Source organism: Stegostoma tigrinum, chromosome 34 (genome assembly GCF_030684315.1).
Source record: "Stegostoma tigrinum isolate sSteTig4 chromosome 34, sSteTig4.hap1, whole genome shotgun sequence".
Classification (NCBI taxonomy): domain Eukaryota; kingdom Metazoa; phylum Chordata; class Chondrichthyes; order Orectolobiformes; family Stegostomatidae; genus Stegostoma; species Stegostoma tigrinum.
Window position 1 is genome coordinate 21,682,863 of NC_081387.1, and position 16,991 is coordinate 21,699,853.

The window sequence follows — 16,991 nt, forward strand, 5'->3', positions numbered from 1 at the left end:
ATCAAGCAATGCCTTGACATCAAAATTCCTGTCCTTGTTTTTAATTCGCTCCAAGGCCTCAAACTCCATTTCTCCAACCCCATAAGCCTTAGAGATTTCCACATTCCTCCAATTCCTACCTCTTGAGCACTCCTCTCTCAGTGGCCGTGATTTCAGCTTCATGTCTTCCAACTCTAGAATTCTCTTACTAAACCCTTCTGTTGGCCTTTAAGGCACTACTTAAAACTTAAATCTTTCACTAAGTTTTAGGTTATTTGACTTAATAACTCTTCTTGTTGCTTGGTGTCTAATTTTGTTTAGAAAGCAAACTTTTGAAGTGTGCTTTTTCCTGTATTTGAAACCTTTTATAAATGCAAGTTGTTTAGCTAGTTGTTACATCTGACCTGGACTACGTGCGCATTGTTGACACGGCCAGCATTTGTTGTCAATCCCTAATTCCCCTTGAACTGAGTGGCTTGCTAGGCCATTTCAGACAGCAGTCAGGAGTCAACCACATTGTTTGGTTCTGGGATCTATAGGTCAGACCAGGGGAGCAAGGCAGATTTCTGACTATGGAGATGAATGAACCAAGTGTGTGTGGTTTTTTTAGAATAATGGATGATACTTTCATGGTCACCATTACCAAGACTAGATTTATGTTGGGTCATCTTTATTAATAGATTTTAAATTCCAACAGATGCCATGGTGGGATGTTGGCACTTAAGCTCTACACAAAAGTAACTTTCTTTTCATAGCCGATTCATTTTGTGTGTTTCCAGCGTTTTCCGTTAGTTACTGATTTCTTCTTGATGTTCAGCCACTAATGGAGGGGATAGTTCATGTCCCTTTTATTGTACATGCTATTGTGTTTGAGCATTAAGGGATGTTTTTCAACACTTGAGTCATGCTGTGCTGCAGGAGGCTATTCAGACATTTGTACATCTACTGTCACTTTGAAAGAGCTATCCAGATTTTTCCACTTCCCCCTGTTTTCATCCATTCAAGCATTGTTCCAGTTTCACTTTGAAAGGGTGATTGGTTAACTTTTCAGTCTATGCATTCCACATTAAGATAGTGGTGAACAGCCATCTTGAGCTGCTGCTGTCCATGTTTTGTACGTACACCCACAGTGCTATGGAGGAGGAAATTCCAAGACTTTGTCCCAGTGACAGTGAAAGAGTATAGTTCCACTTGAAGATGGTGTGTGACATGAGGAGGAACCTTCAGGTGGTGATGAGCCCGTGTGCTTGCCCATGTTATCTTGTCGAGTCCTTATAGGTGATAAAGTTGAGGGAGCTTTGATTTGCAGCAATGCAACTTGTAGGTGATACATACACAGCCACTGTGCGTAATTGATGGAGGAAATGAATGTTGGTAGTGGACAGGGTGCCGATCAAGTTGGCTAGTTTCTCCTGCATTGTGTCGTGCTTCTTGTGACATCTGAGCCAGACTCATGGATTTGTTGTGCACTTAAGTCTTGGCCCCTGGAGATAAGGAGTCAAAGGTGAGCTGTCTACCACAGAATTTCCAGCCTGTGACCTGCACTAATGTTAAAGATGAAGTCACCATAGTCCTACTGGATTGTGGGTTGCTCTCTCATTAGAGAGTTGACTGTTGGTGACTTTAACCTGAGCGCTACCTGAGGTGAGGGGAAAGGTGAAAAGGAGGTTCTTTCATGGTAACCCCAGCCTCCGTGGGAATTCAACCCACAGCTTTTCCATCACTCTGCATTGCAAAGCAGCTATCTAGCCAACTGAGATCATGAAGTTTATATGTCTGCTGTAGTTACATTTCGGCATGTCGATTAGTGGAGGATTCAGCACTGGTAATGCCTTGAATATCATGGGGAATGGTTGGATTCTATCTTGTTGAAGATGATTATTGTCTGGCATTTGTGCAGCTAAGTGGATTTACCATTTATCCATGATGTGGAGGTGCCAGTGTTGGACTGGGGTGGGCAAGGTCAGAAATCACACGACACCAGGTTACAGTCCAACAGCTTTCTTTGAAAACACAAGCTTTTGGAGCCTCCGTCCTCCTTCAGATGCTAAGAAGGATTGTGTTTTCAATGCTAAGAGGGATTGTTTTCAAATAAACCTGTTGGACTGTAACCTGGTGTCATGTGATTTCTGACTCTTACCATTTATCAGCCTGCATGTTGTGCAGGTTTTCTCATATAAGCTAGGACCACTTCGTTATCTGAACAGTCTGAATGATATTGTGTAATCCTTAGTGAATAGCCTGATTTCTGGGTTTATGATGGAGAAAAGGCCATTGAAGCAGCTGAGAATGGTTGGGCCTAGGCCTCAAATATGAGTTATTCCTGTGGAAAGGCCCTCGAACTATGACAATTGGTTTCCAACACCCACAATCTCTCTAGTTATAACTTACTATCACTGTTTATAATTATACTAGTGCTAGTTATGATTCTAACCAATGAAGAGCTTCCCCAATTTAACTTCAATTTTGGTCCTCTTAGCTCGGTCAAATTCTGTCACTCTCGCCTCATTCATTTGTCCATGTTTTCACTCACATAGTCAGGAAGTTAGGACCTGAGTGATGATAGAACATAGAACATAGAACAGTACAGCACAGAACAGGCCCTTCAGCCCACAATGTTGTGCCGACCATTGATCCTCATGTATGCACCCTCAAATTTCTGTGACCATATACATGTCCAGCAGTCTCTTAAATGACCCCAATGACCTTGCTTCGAAATCGAAATTGAACTTTGGTGAGCAGATTTTTGTACGTGCTCTTTGGAAACACAATCAATTAACATTTCTCTCATACTGATGATTGTAGGTAGACTGGTGTGGTAATTAACCAAATTTGACATATCCTCCTTATGGACAGGCCAAACCTGGGCAAATTTCAACAATGCTGGTGTAATATTGCGGTTTGTTTTGGAGTGGTAGAGTCACAAAATATGGAAGTCCAATGTTTCCTTTACATCTTTGCTAAGATTTCGGAGCAACACGTTTATAAATCAAAGAAGGCTTCTATCCAAAATCGCAAACCTGCAAGATGGAAAAAAGTAATTTATTCATAAACTAAGACTACAGTGCAGGAAGAAACAAGTGTTACTTCTGGATTCCCCAGGGCACAAGTTTGACAGAGCTGTGTCTCTGGGTGTGGGTAACTGATTCAGACAGGCAGATTTGGGAGTCTGATGGTTGGACGGAGTTGTCTCCAGGTGATTAGAGGAAATCTCACGACAATGGGCAGGAGTATTCACAATGCAAGTCAGTTAATTCATTCCACACCGTAGAGTTCTGAAGAAGGGTCGCTTGACCCAAAACGTTAACTCTGATTTTTCTTCACAGATGCCACCAGACCTGTTGTTGAGCTTTTCTAGTAACTTCAATTTTTTGGGTACAGCTAAATTGACTGACTGGCTTCAAATTATGGAGTTGAGGAGAAAGATTTTGTGGTGTGGAGGCAGCCCCAATCATGCAAAAGAAATTTGATAAGGATTTGAATCTGAGTGGACGAGGAATGGAAGCTCACTGAAGGCAAATTTAAGATATCTCATGTTTAAGACCGGCGAACATGTGGAAATGAAAGGACACGGGGAAGCTAAAACATTCTGTGGTATTAATTGGCCCGAGCCACTTACTGTGGTTTCAGGGAGTATTCATTTTCAGGGGGTTTAAAACATCTTAATATTCATGCTGAAACTGGAGGATACCTTGCTTAGGCAGCAAGTTGAGTTGCACCACCTCGGGTTCTTGAAGGAAGCACCCAAGGGGCAAACTCATTTAATCCCTATTCTTGCCCCCCCACCCCCTTCAGTGGTCAAGAATGCCCTCGACCGTGTCTCCTGCATTTCCAGCAAAACATCCCTCGCACTCCGTACCTGTAGTAACCGCCAAAAGAGAATTCCCCTCGTCCTCTCATGCCACCCCACCAACCTCCGGATCCAACGCATCATCCTCAGGCACTTCCGCCATCTACGATCTGACCCCACCACCAAAGACATTTTCCATCCCCACACTCTTGTCTGCTTTCCGGAGGGATCACTGTCTCTCTGACTCCCTTGTTCGCCCCACACTCTCCTCCAACCCCACCATACCCAGCACTTCCCCTGCAACCGCAGGAAGTCCTACACTTGCCCCCACACCACCACCACCCTCTCTTCTCCCCGCCCCCCCCCCCCCCCCAACCAGGTGCCAAGAAGACCTTCTGCATCAAGCAGATGTTCACCTGCACATCTGCCAATGTGGTAGACTGCATCCGCTGTACCCGTTGTGGCCGCCTCTACATTGGGGAAACCAAGCGGAGGCTTGGGGACCACTTTGTAGAGCACCTGCGCTTGGTTTGCAATAAACAACCCAGTCGCGAACCGTTTCAACTCCCCCTCACCTTTCTTAGACAACACATCCATCCTGGGCCTTCTGCAGTGCCATAACGATGCCAGCCGAAGGTTGCAGGAACAGCAACTCATAATTCTGCTTGGGAACCCTGCAGCCCAATACTATCAATGTGGATTTCACAAGCTTCAAAATCTCCCCTGCCCCCAGTGCATTCCAAAACCAGCCCAGCTCGTCCCCATCTCCCTAACCTGTTCTTCCTGTCACCTATCCCCTCCTTGGACCTCAAGCCGCACTCCATTTCAACCTACGAACTCCATCCCACCCCCTTGACCTGTCCATCATCCCCAGACTGACCTATCCCCTCCCTACCTCCCCACCTACACTCACCTCTACAGGCTCCATCCCTGCCCCTTTTAACTTGTCTGTCTCCTCTCCACCTATCTTCTCCTCTATCCATCTTTGATCCGCCTCCGCCCCCCTCCCTATTTATTCCAGAACCCTCTCACCATCCCCCTTTTCTGATGAAGGGTCTAGGCCTAAAACGTCAGCTTTTGTGCTTCTAAGATGCTGCTTGGCCTGCTGCATTCATCCAGCTCCACACTTTGCCAAACCACAGTAAATAGGGATTACAAAGAGGAGCTGGATGTCAGAGGAGGAGGCGTGACAAAGGTTTAATAAGTGGTGTAAGGTACATAACAGATGCATTCACCAGGAAAAGAAGATGAAAATACGGGTTTGTTATTTAGAAAATGACGTGTACACACAGATAAGGAGCAGTTTGGGCTGTAACCAGGCTGAGGCATGTACCCTGATAATAAAATGTGAGGCTGGATGAACACAGCAGGCCAAGCAGCATCTCAGGAGCGCTCCTGAGATGCTGCTTGGCCTGCTGTGTTCATCCAGCCTCACATTTTATTATCTTGGAATTCTCCAGCATCTGCAGTTCCCATTATCTCTGAGGCATGTACCCTGCGTGCATTTAAACCAGTGAATGAAGTAACACAAAGGTGAAGAAGGTGGATTAGACTGAATGGACTTGAAGATCCCTCCCTAATTATTTATTTTAATTTACCCTTTGGACTGCCTATGCCAAATCACATTTATTGATCAGCTTCTGTGCTTGCTGGCCTACAGTGGTAATGCCTTTGGTTCTACAATTCTTATCCATCCTTTCAAATCCATTGGTGGATTCGCCCATCCCTATCATTCTAAACACCTGCAGTCTTGCCTCCCTCCAATTCCGGCTGCCTGAATTGCTTAATTTAATTTCTGTGCCATCAGTGAGCTATGCCTTCAACTGCCCTCTGCCCTGAGCCTTGGAACCTCCACCCTAAACCCCTACACCTCTCTCACCGCTCCACTAAGATGTTTCTTAAAATATGCATCTTTTGCCAAGCTTTTAGTCACCGACTCATAAAGGAGAGGGTTTTTTAACATGTTCAAGGCACTGTTTGAATACAAACGTAGCCTGTGTGCAGAAATGCTTTAAACCTAAGGCTGCATAAGTTGTAGTTTGAATACGAATTTGGCATAAAATTAAACAATTACTAAAAACTGCTCATTATCCTGAACCTGGTCATTGGTAATGTGTGTTCTTTTCTCTGTGGTCAGAGTGCTGTTCCAACCCTGAAGAGTTAAATCTGACTTGCTGTGTAAGTATGCATGGTAATCTTCAGCAAATCTCCCAACCGCTGCCAATTTGCTCCAGGGTTGCACAATTATGTTTTATGGTTAGTCTGGTTTCCAGGGCAGCACTGAATAAACAGGTAGATTGCCTTCCGACCTTATCTCCCACCCACAGAATGTTAATGCTGATATTGGCGCCAGAAAAATTCCTTCCATTGCTCCTTGATGTTCCTAATCATCTCCAATCTCTAACTTGCTTTGCTGATTCTTTATTTCCTCCATACTGTCTTCAAGTCTTTGGTTAACAGTGAAGGAGAAATCTCCCACTGTTTGAAGTACAGACCAGGTTTTTGCTTTTGGATTCTTGCCGTTCAGCAGCAGTGAGATCCTGTGTCAAACCCCAAATTCTGAAATTAAACCTTCCTGCTGCCCCAATCCTCCTAGCAAGACCAGCATCAGCATAAGAAAATGGTACAAAGCCGTATCAAAAGAGGGAGCAAACTTAATGCGCGTTCTACTTCCAGTCTCTCAAAAAGATACCTAATGTAGGAACGCAAAATTCATACAGGCACATGAATGTGCAAGGGTCCTTGACAGGTGGCAGAGGAGATTTACTAGGGATGAGGAATTTTAACTACAGTACCAGATTAAATTGGAGAAGCTGGGGTTGTTCTCCATGAAGCAAAGGAAGTTGAGGTGACATTTGATATTGGTTAGATAGATAACAGGATGATGACAGGGCTACTTAAAGGAGACAAAGTAAAGCTGCCCCCAGAGGCCTATTTTATAAGAATAAAGGGGCATGGACTGATGATATTGCACATTTCAGGGAGAACCTGAGTGACAACTCGATTATGCAGCAAGGGCAAATGACCTGCAAACGCTCTGCCTACAAAGGCAGGAGAAGTAGAGACGTCCATAGAATAAAAACAAAATCAGATGTGAAAAAATAAACTGCAGGGCTTTGAGACCAGACTCAGGAATGGGACTGACTCGATTGCCTGATGCTGAGATGAATTCAGTGGGCTGAATGGTCTCCTTTCATTCTATAATAACTTCGTAGTTTCAAAAGCTGGAGCTGAGGTCAAACACCCTGGTTGTAGAGTTGAAAACTGGGGACACAGTAATCAGTATGAAAAGTACGGCATATTGGACTGAGCTGAAGAGAAACCCCTTCAGTGCAAAAATTGTGATTCTTTGGATTTCTCCACACCAGAATATACAATCAAAACTAAAATCGATGAATTCTGGGACACAAATAGAATTGACGGATGTGATGTTGGGATGGGATGGGATAGGATAGTGAAGCTAAGGTAGAAAACCATGACCGTATAGAATGGCACAGCAGGTTCAGTGGGCAATGGAAGTAGAATGTGCATCAAGTTTGCTCACTTGTTTGATGTGGCTTTTCACCATTTAATGATCTGGATTCCATCAATTGTCCTTAAACAGCAATAATTCCCATCTGGTAGAGTGCAAACTCTGGGAAAATGTAATACAGAGACAGGCACAAATGTGGGGCGAGAAAGAAGACTGGCTGGTTGGGGGGGGGTCGGGTACATTGAGTGCATCAGTTGAGAAAGGCTCCTCGGTGTCTTGCATGGAAGTGACAGAAGAGAGCTGGGTGGCTGGAAGCCAAGGGGAATGAAGGAGGGAGGAGCAATGCAGAGGAGTTATGGAGCCAGAAGATTGGAGAATTGGTGGAGAAAGACTTTACTTCCTCCATTCTGAACCGATTTTGATTGACAGCTGAAAGGGCTGCACATTAACCGGCTGCCCTACATATGAAGAAGGAGCAACTGATGTCTAATGTGACAAAATCTCATTATCACGTTGGCTTCAAAGAAACCAAGCAGAGTGATGTAATCAAAGGGAGAACATCTTCATTTAAAATACCATGTTTGCTCATTTTGAGGAAGGAGCAACTATCAGTCTCACATGATACATTGGATCCTTGTATCTATTATATTCACTCTTGCTACCAGCCATTTGCAAAAAGAGAGGACCAAACCCCTGTGGAATGTCCTCACCGTTAACGTTAATTGGAATATGTCACTGCGCAGCATTGCTCGCTATAAATTATCTTTTCATGAGCCATAGATATCACTGGCCAGACCAGTATTTGTGGCCCATCCTCACTTGCCCTCAAAGGTGATGGTGAACCTCCAGTTGAACATCTCTGAAGCAGTTTGGTACAGCAGAGTGACAAGTTGACCTTTTCAGAGGGCAGTTCACAGTCAACTGGTTCTGGAGTCAAATGTAGGCTAGAGCAGTTATAGATGGCAGATTTTCTTTCCAAAAGGGCATTTATGAACTTGAAGGGGTTTTATAACAGTCAGTGTTAGATGCATGGTATATAAACTTACATTTTAATTGTAGGTGATAGCCTATCAATATCTCTTAGTAATTTTATGCTAAGTGAATAGGCAGATGGAGTTCACTGGAGCTAAGTGTAACATTATCCATTTTGGATTGAGAAAGGATAGATCAAGGTACTTTTCCAGATGGTATGAAGTTAAATGCAGTGGATGTGCAAAGAAACTTGGGGGTTCAGGTGCGTAGATCTTTACTACAAGTGATTGTGGTATTTTAATCAAGAAAGGTAATGAGAGGCATTGGTAGAGTCGATGGCCAGAGACTTTTCCCCAGGACAGGATTGACTGCCACGAGGGGTCATAGTTTTAAGGTGCTAGGAGGAAGGTAGAGAGGAGACGTCAGAGGGAGGTTCTTCACCCAGAGAGTTGTGAGCGCATGGAATAGTTTACCAGTGGTAGTCGTGGAAGCAGAGTCATTAGTGACATTTAAGCGACTGCTGGATATGCACATGTCACAGTGAATTGAGGGGAATGTAGGTTAGGTTACTTTAGTTTTGGATTAGGATTATTCCACGGCACAACATCGTGGGCCGAAGGGCCTGTACTGTGCTGTACTTTTTTATGTTCTATGTTCTAAAGCTAATGGGCAGCTGGTCTTTTAGAGTCATAGAGTCACACAGAATGAAAATACGCCCTTCGGTCCGACCTGTCCATTCTCAGTCTTAATCCCAAACTAAACTAGTCCCAACTCCTGTGCTTAACCCACGTCCCTCCAAACCTTTCCTATTCATGTCCTTATCCAAATGTCTTTTTAAATGTTGAAACCTGCATCCACCACTATCGCACACAAACCAATCTCTGCGTTTCTAAAAAAAAAAGTTGCCCCTCATGTCCTTTAAATCTTGATCCTCTCACTGTAAAAATAGGCTCTCTTGTCTTGAATTCCCTACCCTGGAGAAAAGGCATCTGCCATTCACCTTCTCCAGTCTTCTCATAATTTTATAAACCTCTAAAAGGAGAACCCTCAATCTCTGACGCTCCAGGGAAGAAAGATCCCACTTATCCAACCTCTCCTTACAACTCAAACCCTCCATTCCTTGCAACATTCTAGTAAATCTCTTCAAAACCTTTTCTAGCTTAATGATATCCTTCCTATAAACAGTGTAATTAGGTAATTTGGACCCAATACTCCAGAAGAGGCCTCACCAACATCTTGTGCAACCTCAACATGATGTCCTGACTTCTATTCTCAGAGGTCTGAGCAGTGAAAGCAAGTGTGCTAAACACCACCTTAACCACCCTGCCTGCATGTGATGCAAATTTCAAAGAATTACACACCTGACCCCCTCAGGTCTCTCAGTTACTCATTGTAGAAGTACTGCCTTTGTTTGTTTTACTAAATTGCAATACCTCGAATTTATTCAACTTCAACTCCATCTGCCACTCCTCAGCCCATTGACCCATTTGATCAAGATCTCTTTTTCTAAAAACCTTCATTATCCAATATCCCACCAGTTTTGGTGTCATCTGCAAACTTACAAAGTATACCTCCTTTTTTTCTTAACTGAAACATTTATATAAATGACCAACAAAAGTGGACTCCATACTGATCCATGTGGAACACTGCTAATCATAGGCTTCCAGTCTGAAAAACACCCCTCCACCAGTCTGTCTCCTGATATTAAGCCAATTTTGTATCTAATTAGCAAAGTCACCCTGAATCTTGTGATCAAGGCTGACTAATTAGTTTACATGCGAAACTTTGTCAAAGGCTTTACTAATTTCCAAGTAAACATATACGGCTCAGCCCTCAATCTTCTTTTTGGTTACTTCTTCAAAAAGTCAATTAAATTTGTGAGATGATTTCCTGCACAGAAAACCATGCTGACTGTCCTTCATACCTTGCTTGTCCAATGTATATAAATTCTGTCTTTCAGAATCACTTCAACAGCATATCCACCACTGAAGTCAGACTCTCAGGTCGATAGTTCCCAGGCTTCTCCTTTTATAGCCTTTCTTAAACAAAGTTACAACATTAGCCACCCTCCAGTCATCTGGCACTTCACCCATGGTTATAGATGATACAACTATTTCGGATAAAGGCTCTGCCTCTAACTTAACTCGATGTTGTGGGATATTCTTGATCACGTTCCAGAGATTTATCTACCTTTTTAATTTTCTAAGACCTCCGACATTTTCTGTGTTGTCATTTGAACTGTTCACAAAACATCAATATTTCTGAGATAACAAAGTGTGAAGCTAGATGAACACAGCAGGCCAAGCAGCATCTCAGGAGCACAAAAGCTGACGTTTCGGGCCTAGACTCTCTGATGAAGGGTCTAGGCCCAAAATGTCAGCTTTTGTGCTCCTGAGATGCTGCTTGGCCTGCTGTTGTCATCCAGCTTCACACTTTGTTATCTTGGATTCTTCAGCATCTGCAGTTCCCATTATCACTCATCAATATTTCTGAGTTCCCTAGCCTCTATTTCTTTCTCCCCAGTAAAGACTGATGTGAAATATTCATTTAATATATCTCCCATCTCCTGAGATTCAAAGGCGACCTCAGATCTTTAAGGGGCCCCACTCTCTCTCTCTCTAGTTGCCCTCTTGTTCTTAATGTAGAAGTCTCTGGATTATCCTTAATCTTATCTGCCAAGGTTGTCTCACATCCCCTCCTTGTCTTCCTGATTTCCCTCTGAAGAATGCCCCTACACTCTCTTTATCTTCTTTAAGAGATTCATTTGAACCCAGAATGTCTTTACATTCAATTCAGGGGATGTGGGCATCATTGGCTGGACCAGCATTTATTGCCCATCCTTTATGGGGCAGTTCAGAGTCAACCACATTGCTATGGATCTAGAGTCACATGTAGGCCAAACCAGGGAGGATCTAGAGTCACATGTAGGCCAAACCAGGGAAGGATAGCAGATTTCCTTTCCTAAAGGTGATTAGTGAACCAAATTAGTTTCTCCTGTTAATCGGCAATGGTTTCATGGTCATCATTAGACTCTTAATTCCAAATTATTATTGAATTCAAATTCCACCATCTGCTATTGTGGGATTCAAAGGCATGCCCCAGAACATTACCTGGGTATCTGGATTAATAGTCTAGCGATAATACCACTAGGCCATCACTTATGCGAGTTACCTCTATCTGATATGATGCTTTTTTATTTTTGTTAGAACCTCAGTTTTTATTCATCCATTGTATCCAGAGACTGAAGGATAAGGACACAGAAGTTATGTTGCAGTTGTACAAAACTGTTGTTAGACCCCACTTGGAGTGTTGTGAGCAGGATTGGGCACCACACCTTGGGAAGGATATATTAGCCTTGGATGGAGTACAACTTAGATTTTCAAGAATGATATCTAGTCTTCAGGGGTTAAATTATAAAGAGAGATTATATAAATTAGGCCTGTTTTCTGTAGAGTTTAGAAGGTGATGGGTCTTATTGGTTAAAGCCTTTAATAATATTAACAGGAAAAACAGCATAGACAGAGAGAAACTATTTCCACCAGCTGGGGATTCTGAAACTAGGAGGCACAGAGTCAAAAGTAGAGCCAGGCTGTTCAGGAGTGATTTTAGTAAGCACTTATACACACATGCACGCACCATATATTGTCCAGTTGGAGAATCATATCTAATCTCAGATGCTCCTTTGCTGCTTGGCCTGCTGTGTTCATCCAGCTCTACACCTTGTTATCTTAGGTTTTGAATGTTCTGGTTAAGCAAGCTTAAAAAAGAGCTTGTCAGACATGCGTAAGAAGAGCAGACTACTGGGTGATATAGATGATAGGGCTCATGTTCACAACATACTGTCCACGTATGTGTGGGCTGCCTGAGTCGTACGAAGGTAACATCATTTTGCATCCTGTCTGATTATTGGCAAGTTCTGCTTAACATAAGTTGGCCACACGGTTTGGTGAATTGCTACAATTGCTATTGATGGAAAATTCCAATGAAGAAATCTTTCACTTAGTGAAGACCGGACAAGACCTACATTTTGACAGCAACAGTCTGGGTGCTCATTTGATATTTGCTAGCCTATTTACTGACGTATTGCTCAAGAAAACCAGAGATATTTTTGTTGCAGCACCATATCATGGCAATCTAGACATTCCACAGTTTTGTGAACTTACATAGATAATGTACCCAGAACTTGGAGCAACAAGTAAAGCTAGCTGTTTCACAGTGCTACTGTGCTGCAGCAATCCAGATAGTGCTGCCATCAGGATAGGGAGATGTGGGTCTGGGTGAGACTGTTGACTGAAAAACTTCTGGACCCCACAAAAGTTTCATTACCTTCTTTATTTTAGCTTAGCTGGTGTGAGGTCCAGAGTCAGCACCAGAGTAACAGTCAAGCTCTCACTTGGTGGACTCTCATCGGACTTCTGTGTGTGTACAGCATTAAAGCAGTACATTTTATAGCCCTCGTGTGTGATTAACATACATATTTCTCTACCCGACGTGACTAAATGTTATCACATCCCATACCGTTCACATGCATCATAAGCAGTGCAGTTAACAATTCTCCTTGAATAGAGGAAGCAGCCCCAGCCGTGGGAAGATCAGCTGCACCTTCAGCTTGTTACAAACACAGGCACACATTCTAAAATTTATGGCATATCATTATTTCAGCAAAACTTCTAACTATTGCTTTCCCAGTACTTTCATCAGGATGCTGTTGAAGGGTTGGTGTGGACTCAATGAAACATAGGAAATAGGTGCAGGACTAAGCCACCTGGCCCTTTTGAGCCTGCATCACCATTCAGGGTGCAATCATGGCTAACCATGCAATCTCGGTATCCCATTCCCGTCCCCTCCCCATACTCCTTGATCTTTTTAGTTGTAAGGGCCACATCCAGTTCTCTCTTAAATATATCTGATGAACTGGTCCCAATAGTTTCTCTTGGTAGAGAATTCCACAGGTTCACAACTCTGAGTGAAGAAATTCTTCTTCGTCCGCCCTGAATGGCTTACTCCTTATTCTTAGACTGTGATCCCTTGTTCTGGACTTCCCCCAACATCAGGAACATTCTTCCCAGCTCTATCCTGTCCAGTTCCCATCAGGATTTTGTGTGTTTCTATGAGATGCCCCTCATTCTTCTGAATTCCAGCTGGTATAAGCCCAGTCGACCCAGTCTTTCCTCATGCCAGTCCTGCCAACCCAGGGATCAGTCTGGTGAGCTTTCACTGGACTCTGTCAGTAGCAAGAATGTCCTTTGTCAGATTAGGAGAACAAAACTGCATACAATACTTGAGGGTGTGGCCTCACCAAGGCCCTCTACAACTGCAGCAAGATATCCTTACTCCAAAACTCAAATCATCTCCCATGAAGGAGACCATGCCATTAGCTTTCCTCACTTGCTTGCTGCAACTGCATGCCAGCCTTCAGTGACTGTTCCACCATGACACTTAGATCTCATTGCACCTAAGCTTTTTCTAAAGTGCCACCATTCAGATAATCTGCCTTCCTGTTTTTCTGACCAAAGTGGATAACCTCACACTTATTCACATTATATTTCATTTGCCAAGTATTTTCCCACGGACTGAATGGCCTGCTTCCACACAGTAGGGATTCTGTGATTCTAAAATGTCTTTGTTCAGCAATGTTAATGATTGCCAAATGATTATGAGAAAAAAAGCTTAGAAAGTGGAAGCAGGAATGGACTAATTGCAATTTTGAGCCTGCTGCACCAATCAATATTGTCACAGCTGATCATTCAACTCAGTACCCTGTAACTGCTTTCTTCCATGTTCTTTGGTCCCTTTCACCCCAAGAACTTTACCTAACTGCTGCTTGAAGACATTCAGCTGCTTTCTGTGGTGCCCAATTTGACAGGTTCACCACTCTGGGTGGAAAAATATCTCCTTGGTGCTAAATGGCCTACCGAGTATCCTTAGGCTGTGATTCCTGGTTCTGGGCTACCAAGTCTTGGGAATGTCCTCCTGCATTTATTCTCTTCCTAGTCCTGTACAAATTTTATAGTTTTTTTTCAGCGACTCCTTTGTTCTTCTAAACCCTAATGAATATAATCTTAATCGATCCAGTCTTTGTTCATACATCAGTCTTGCCAAACTAGATAAATCTTTGGGCATTGAATGCCAGCCCATCCAGCATCACCTACATCCCATGAATGAATATAAAAAATTATTAAACATTTGTGATCATGGAAAATATATTTCCTCCTCATACTCCCTCATTCATATTTCCTTGACTCCATGCAATGATGTGGTCATGTTTCCACATCCACCTATTATAGAGGATGCACATAGACTATATCCTCAGTGTTCAGAGACCACTACTGTCACCTGAATTGCAGCTACTAAACATTGTTTTTTGATGTACTAAACCACACTTAGCGTTATAAGTTATCAATTAGGAGGCAGGATGACATTATCCAGAGTTGCATACCCTGCGCTATTGATTGAGGGACAATATGATTCTGCTTTTGATGATTTGGAAAGAAATGCGTTAGTGTGCACAGAAAATTGCTCCTGTGGGGGATGTTGAGATAGAAGGATGTACAGTTTACACATCAGACCCAGGTCATTCAGGAAGTAAGTTAGGAAATTTTTCAACAGTTAAAAGCATTGTAGATCTATAGAACTTTCTTCCCCCTGCAAAAAAATACTAGATGCTCACATACTTGGTCATTTTAAATCTGAAGACAGTAAATTTTCTTTCCGCGAGTTATAGCATGGACCTAAACGAGCAGGTGAGGTATGTTCACAAATCAGCCATGCTCACTGTAATGGTGGAACAGATTGAACCAGCTGAATGGTCTCCTTCAGTTCCTCACTGAGGGCAGATATTAGATATTAGAACTTGGTGGCAATTTTGATTTCAGTTTGTCCAGTGTAAGATTGTTGCCAATTTTACTTGCAGGAGCATTGCCCCATTAAATTTCCAAAGCAAGTAAATTCCTGAGGCATTAAGATCCATATTTGTGTGGCCCAAAGATCCCTATCTGGTTCACTGTGAATGCTATTTAGTGTGATTCACAGTTGTTATGGAAATCGTGCCTATTGTCTAGGCTGTGCGTGTATTCAAAGTAGAGTCAGCTGTTCATACAAAAACATTTCCTTCTGCCCAATGGAGTAAACCTATTTAGAAAGATTCAGCCACCCAGTGAGCTAACGTGTCTGGAATTTGTGGTTACTGCTACGGGTTTGAGGGCACTCAGCAGGCTGATTATATTGGTCGCTCTGCACTGTTCACTGTCTCTGCGTCATCTGTACTACAATGGCAGCTCTGGATGCAAGCAGGTGGAACACAGAGAGGCCTTCCTTACTCTGCTCCTTTACCAGTTATTTCTTACTCCTTTGGAGACTCTGAAGCCTTCTCAGATTAGAGTTTTGCACACTTCACTTACTTCCCCAATGGTTGACAAAAAAAACTGTCCTCAGAGCAAGATTTCTTTTATTGTAAAGATGCAAGTAATGAAAGGAGGGCTGTATGTGCAGAACCTAGACTCCCAAGTCTCTTAACTTAACCTCCTATTTCCAAACAATGTTCATTAAAGTACATTTTTATTACAGTGGAAATTACATTCGACAGAAAGCTTGTGGTTTTTTTCAGCTTTTGTTTGTATTGCTGGAGATGTATAAGCATGTACTCCACATAATTTGCTCATTCCTGTGTAATTGAGGAGCAGCACGTTATATATGCACCGAATCTATCTTCCCATACAAGCCAATAGAGTAATACTGAGCAGGGTATAAACTGAAGACTCCATTTGATTTCAGAAGATTGATGAGCAGAGAAAGAGGTTAAAGTTGATACCCCATATTCCCCAAGCCCCCATAGAATTGAAAAGACTTACATTTATGTAGCTCTTTTCATAACTACCAGATGTCTCAGTGGCTGCCACCCAACGCAGTATTTTTGATATATTGTTGCCATTATTCTGTAGGAAACAAATTGGGTGAAGCAGTTACCCCAAAACTTCTGTTTAACTTGGCCACCCAGTCAGCACCCAGTTTTTATAGCAGAAGTTGTTCTGTTTGTAATTGGTATTCTTGCATTTATGCTGATGAGTACCAACATGTCACTCTTTTTCAGAAATGCAAAAATGCACTGCTGAAAAGTCTGGCACTGCTCATTAATGAGCATGAACTATTCCCCACTTGACTCAATTCCAGAATGTGCGGCATTCTGGAATTGATTACCCTTGGGGAGAGGAACGGGAGCATCTGTCCTGTTTCTCTCTCTAATGGAGCTACCAACCTTTATGGAGTCATAGAGATGTACAGCATGGAAGCAGACTCTTTGGTCCAACTTGTCCATGTTGACCACACATCTTAAATTAATCGAGCCTCATTTGGCCCATAACCCTCCCAAACCTTCACATTCACAGACTGATCCAGAGACCTTTTTAAATGTTGTAATTGTACCAGCCTCCACCACTTCCTCTGGCAGCTCATTCCATACATGGTCCACCCTCTGCGAAAATGTTGCCCGTTGGGTCCATTTTAAATCTTTCCCCTCTCACCTTAAACCTTTGCCGTTTAGTTTTGGATTTCACCACGCCAGAGAAAAGCCCTTGTCTATTTAGCCTATACATGCCCCTCATGATTTTATAGACTGCTATAATGTCACCCCTCAGCCTCTGATGCTGTAGGGAAATTAGCCCCAACCTATTCAGCCTCTCCCTATAGTTTCAACCCTGGCAAAATCCTTGTAAATCTTGTTTGAAGCCTTTCATGTTTCACAACGTCCTTCCTGTAGAAGAGAGACCAGAATTGCATGCA

The 16,991-nt window shown here is 42.9% G+C and overlaps 1 protein-coding gene across 2 annotated transcripts in view; it reads left to right on the forward strand.

Moving 5' to 3' along the window:
• Positions 1–16,991, forward strand: part of atf6b (activating transcription factor 6 beta) — a 105,567-nt gene that overhangs the window by 61,987 nt on the left and 26,589 nt on the right. The gene's annotated exons all lie outside the window — the stretch shown is intronic.